Raw genomic sequence first — 6,000 nt, 5'->3', positions numbered from 1 at the left:
TAATTTCAATCGTTAATGAAACGTCACCATTCTCATCTTACACCCAGATGAAAGCGAAGCGAAAGTTTTTTTTTTTTTTTTGAAATGTTAATATATTTTACTTCCCTCCATTAGCGGAGGTCCTGCGCGCTCGCGCTCTCCGCCGCGTCATGTTACAAGCGTACATGAGTGGCTTTCTCCCCTTTAGCGTCGTAGTAGAGCAGAAGGAGGAGGAGGAGGAGGAGGAGGAAGAAGAAGACTTTAAGGGGAGGAAAGGGAAGCTTCACTGCTCTTGTTGTACTGGCTGAAGGAGGCGGACACGAGAGCTGGATGCGATTAGGAAAACTCCTAGGGGCCTTTGTTTCTTCTTTTTTTTAAGGGTGGGGGAACTGGGGATGTTTAGGATTTATATGGGGTGGTTTTGTGTTTGTTAGTTTTTAGCATGTTTATACACTATGTATATATATGTATATGTATGTATGTGTATGTATATATATATATATATATATATATATATATATATATATATATATATATATATATATATATATATATATATATATATATAAAGAGAATGCTTTATACTTATGTAATATCTTTATGTAGTTATCATATACTACTTCTGTACACACATAATACCACACGTATATATATATATATATATATATATATATATATATATATATATATATATATATATATATATATATATATATATATATATATATATATTAAAATTGTGTACGTATATATGTAGTATATGGAAATATTTGGATTGTTATGATTATAGAAAGATATATAATTATTATATTACGTTCTCATATATTTTTTTTTTCAAATAAAGCTACTTCATTTGTCTGAATCACCACATTTTTATAGAATTTTCTTCGCAAGTGGTATATAAGCAAAAATAAATAAATAAATTGACCACGATAAATAAAATCACTGACAAATTACCATACTTTCCCTTCTCACAAATGGACTTCTAACCCTGATCACACTTTTCACGAGATATTTTTGTCCCAGCCACGTGTCTTTATTGCTCTGCGCCACGTCTCAAATCGATACGAATATTGGAATTAAGAAGGAGGAGAAAGTTGTTCACGCTGCTTCTGAGTAAAACGGCGAGAATTTATGCTTCCGCACCTGGCGGGGCAGTAATTTCATAATAATGCCACTCGGAAGTGCAGCTGTTCTGTTTCAAGCTGTGAGAGAGAGAGAGAGAGAATGCCACTCGGAGGTGCAGATGTTTTGTTTCAAACTTTGAGAGAGAGAGAGAGAGAGAGAGAGAGAGAGAGAGAGAGAGAGAGAGAGAGAGAGAGAGAGAGAGAGAGAGAATGTCACTCACTGTTCTGTTTCAAGCTGTGAGAGAGAGAGATATGAAAGGGGTTTTCATTTGAAGAAACTGTATGAAACATTGGCAGTAGATGAAAAACGTGTTTCAAGCTCTGTGAGAGAGAGAGAGAGATAAAATGGAAACGAAGAAACGGTATGAAACATTGGCAGTTGATGAAAAACGTGTTTCAAGCTCTGTGAGAGAGAGAGAGAGAGATAAAAGGAGTTTCCATATGAGGAAAATATCAGAAACGTTTGCAGGAGATGAGAAACGTTTGGAAAAATAGTACGTATATGTATTGCTCTTGATAGGAATGCTCGGTGCAAACTGTTATTACCAGCCAATCGCTTGCTGTAGCCCGGAGATATGGTAGCAGTTCAACAAGAGATACGCTTCAGATACATACTTTTTCAGAAAATATCTCTATTTTTTATTTTATTGTGGAGTTTGCGCTTTAAATTTGAGGTTGACATAGGATATTAAAGTTTGGGGATTGTATTTTTGTTGCAAAACGAGCGAATCCACTTCCAGCTTATTCCGTGCATGTGAATAAAAATGAAAAAGCTGTTGCGTATATATTTTGTTTAATGGTTTTTGTAATTTCATTACTCGCTTACCTCTCGGTTATTAGGGTCTCGTTGTGGGCCATTACCAACACCATCCATCTCCATAATTCTCTCTCTCTCTCTCTCTCTCTCTCTCTCTCTCTCTCTCTCTCTCTCTCTCTCTCTCTCTCTCTCTCTCTCTCAAGGAATCCTTGGATTCTTGGTTAAGATTCTCAAAGATCTCTCATTCTGAGCGGAGTCTCTCTCTCTCTCTCTCTCTCTCTCTCTCTCTCTCTCTCTCTCTCTCTCTCTCTCTCTCTCTCTCTCTCTCTCTCTCTGGATTCTTGGTCAAGTTTCTCGAAGGTCTCTCATTCTCAGTGGATTCTTGATTAAGTCTCTCTCTCTCTCTCTCTCTCTCTCTCTCTCTCTCTCTCTCTCTCTCTCTCTCTCTCTCTCTCTCTCTCTCTCTCTCAAGGGATCCATGGATTCTTGGTTAAGATTCTCAAAGATCTCTCATTCTGAGTGGATTCTTGATTGAGTCTCTCTCTCTCTCTCTCTCTCTCTCTCTCTCTCTCTCTCTCTCTCTCTCTCTCTCTCTCTCTCTCTCTCTCTCTCTCTCTGACACAATCGCGTGTAGAGTAACCCCAAGCAACCTTTTCCCGACTAGGCATGATGCTTATGGAAATGAAATAGAAGCTAGGCAAATGGAGTTTTGAATTAATGAAGGTAGAAAACTTTTCCGAAAGTATGATTTCATTAACGTCAGCTTGGCACCCCTTTTCCTGCCTTCGCTCTGGTGGTTAGCGATCCTTTTTTTTTTTCCCGCAAGATGATGATTATGGTGATGAGTTGGTTACTCTAATGGTCTTTCTTTTATCCCATAATTGTGAAGGGATGGCTCTAAAAACGAAGAATGCTCACATTGAAATTACCTCGTTATTCCGTACAGTATGCTGTAATTTGAATTTTTTTATGACTGAGTTTTTAAGCAGGCCTTGAGAGAGAGACAGGGCCGTATGTAATTTTATTTTAGTATATTTGTAAAGGTGGCTTCATGTTTCTTCTATATAAATATATAATATTTAACTATTATTATTACAGTGACAAAATTCTCTGATAATAATTACATTGTGAAGCATTAATCGCAAAGGTTCTTTGCAGCTATAAAATGTCCGTCATCGTATTTCTCATATATTTGCAATTTGATGTAGTGATGGACTTATTTCTCTAACATTCTCCAGTAGCGCAAGCTTAATGTATGTCAGCATTACTCAATAGAGTATCAAGGTCTATTTCCTCATACGAAGTAATTTAAGTCACTTTTGCCGCAAGGGTTCTGTCAGCAAAAGTAAGTGAAATGTGGAGCGCCGAGTCCGTAGACTTTCGTACGTTGCCAATACGGTCGTACTCAATTTTAGGAATCGAGATCTCAGTTTTAAGTCCATGTAGTCGATACATTCTCCCCTGAAGCGTATAGCCATAAAGAATAAGCAAAGCGAGGCTTTTTCGGACTTACGATACCTATTCTTGTTTTCCACATATTCGTAAGTATTCTTGTTTTTCGCATATTCGTAACAGAAGGGTGAAAATGCGTATTGTCGTGTCGACTCCAGGCTGTGTCAACATGTTTGTTCCGACTACCTTTTTTTTTCATCTTTCGAGGCACATGGAGCATCGGTGAAGCCGAACACCTCCATTTAACTATATATAAAAGATCACTCTTCGCTTATGTGACGTCATTCGTTGGAAACACTACGAAAAAAACGGCAGATTAGAGAAAGGAAACTCAAAGAGTTTCGAGTTCCCATTGCTCTTTCGACCTGGTGTGCTGATGCTGGCATCACAGCCTTCTCGCTTCTGCTGTTCCTTTGTGATCGATCGTGCAAGGGAGAGGAGGAGGAGGAGGAGGAGAGGGAGAGGCAGAGATAAGGAGAGAGAGAGAGAGAGGGTGAAGGGAGGGGAAGAGAGGTGGGGAGAGGACTGTGGTCCGGGGGAGAGAGAAAGAGAGAGAGAGAGGATCCAATAGGAGGGTAGCAGGTTAGTGGGTAGATGCTCTCTCACACTTCCCTCCCTCCCATCTCTCTCTCTCTCTCTCTCTCTCTCTGTATTATTGCTGTCTTCAAGATGTGTTATTTTTTTCCTTTACCACCATTCACGCGTTTGCACTCACATTAGCTCATGTTGAATGTCAGGCTTTGCAGGAGAGAGCCGTTGCGTCATTCTCTCTCTCTCTCTCTCTCTCTCTCTCTCTCTCTCTCTCTCTCTCTCTCTCTCTCTCTCTCTCTCTCTCTCTCTCTCTCTCTCTCTCTCTCTCTCTCTCTCTCTCTCTCTCTCTCGTTCTTTAGCTGGTTGCCATCATCTTGATAGTTATGAATGGTGTGTTCGCAGAGAATGGCTAATTTGATCAGGTCCCTAGGAAACTTTGGAAAACAGAAATAATGTTTCTTTGATTAGCTAAAAGATTTTTTGTAAGTTTTTCGAAGCTGTTTTTCTTTGATTTAGTTTGTTCTTTCTGGAAGTTTTTTTTTTCAAGTTAATTTTTCTTGTTAGTTTTGGATGCTTTGTATTTTTGGTGAATTTTTAAAAATCTGGTCTTCGATACTGCTTATTTTGACATGAAGCTGCTATGCATTACATGTGATCTTTGTAGTTACTTCCGGTATGAGAGATTCATTTTCTCTCTCTCTCTCTCTCTCTCTCTCTCTCTCTCTCTCTCTCTCTCTCTCTCTCTCTCTCTCTCTCTTAACTGAACCGTTCCTCCTCCCCTTCGCCTGCGACCTCATTCTTTTGATAGCACTTTTACTCGGATAAATATTATTTTCACTCCGTTTTATTTGTATTCGCAAAGGTGAATTTTCTGTGTATTTTTTATTCAAGTTTTATTGTGTATTGTGATACTCTTTGAATTGTTTTTTCATTTGATTGTTGGTGGATTGTAAGAGTTTCTGAAAGCACTTCTTTTTCTTGATATTATAAAGGAATTTTTCGGCGTTGATGACCTGTGTGATTGTGTTGCCGTTTGTAAAACTGCTTGGGCCATTATTGCCTTTTGTGTGTTATTGTTGTTTTATTCTTCATCCTCTTCATCTCTTGTAATCAATACAGCACTCTTGCAAGAGCTGGTCATACTATGTAGATAATGCGTAGGATATCTTGGTTTATCAGGTGGGAGGCTGCAAGTATCCGATTGCTTGGTATTTTGTTCTGTAAGTAATCCTTTCTGGGATTAGCTGCAGTATATAAAATATAACCCGCTCTCTCTCTCTCTCTCTCTCTCTCTCTCTCTCTCTCTCTCTCTCTCTCTCTCTCTCTCTCTCTCTCTCTCTCTCTCTGAATAAACCTTGACTGTCTTTCAACAAATTCCTCCCAGAATTTCTCCCCACACGAACAAGGTACTAATTCGTCCTTTCAAATTCAGTGAGGTCCTCTCAATTATAGATGAACTGACGTTGTGTGCTGCTCTTTTAACGTTTGACGTGTCTTGCGCTTTTGTGCCAATCTGTGCTGAGAATTGACTGGCGTTGCATGTTTCGGGACATACGGGGGAGGGGAGGGGAGCCTGGCAAGGGGAGGGGGGGGGCTCCGGTGGTTAGGACTGGCTGTATACTAACTTTGCACGAAAACTAAGTTCACTTACAAGCAAGCAACACGTTTTGTCAGGAGAAAGGTGCGTGTAAATGCTTCAAGGACAGTGATATCGTTTTGGACTGCATGACTTGCCGTTCTCTCTCTCTCTCTCTCTCTCTCTCTCTCTCTCTCTCTCTCTCATCAAGTAACTATACAGTGTACCTGCCCTCACGGTAAGTGAAAAGAAATTGAGCTTAAATTATATCCATTAACTCTTGGTCATATGGTTTTGACTGCAATGTTGCAGATGGCTCTTGCAGAATGGTTCCACGTTTATACGAGCTTTAAATAATATAGGATAGTTAGTGTAAATTGTCTGTGCCCCAATCTTGGTCTTATTACCAGCATTAGTTTGAATCCCACCTGGGGAGGGGAATTTCTGCATTTGTTCCCCCCCAACCCCTCCGAAATGATTTCGAGGCTTGCAGGGAAAAAGAGTATCCAAAAATATCAAATTGGAAAGTTATGAGGGCAATTTGGCAATGAGTAATTGTTTCTGTAAATTATGTATAT

This window comes from Macrobrachium rosenbergii, chromosome 15, assembly GCF_040412425.1.
Source record: "Macrobrachium rosenbergii isolate ZJJX-2024 chromosome 15, ASM4041242v1, whole genome shotgun sequence".
NCBI lineage: Eukaryota > Metazoa > Arthropoda > Malacostraca > Decapoda > Palaemonidae > Macrobrachium > Macrobrachium rosenbergii.
Note: the sequence above shows the minus strand (reverse complement) of the source record.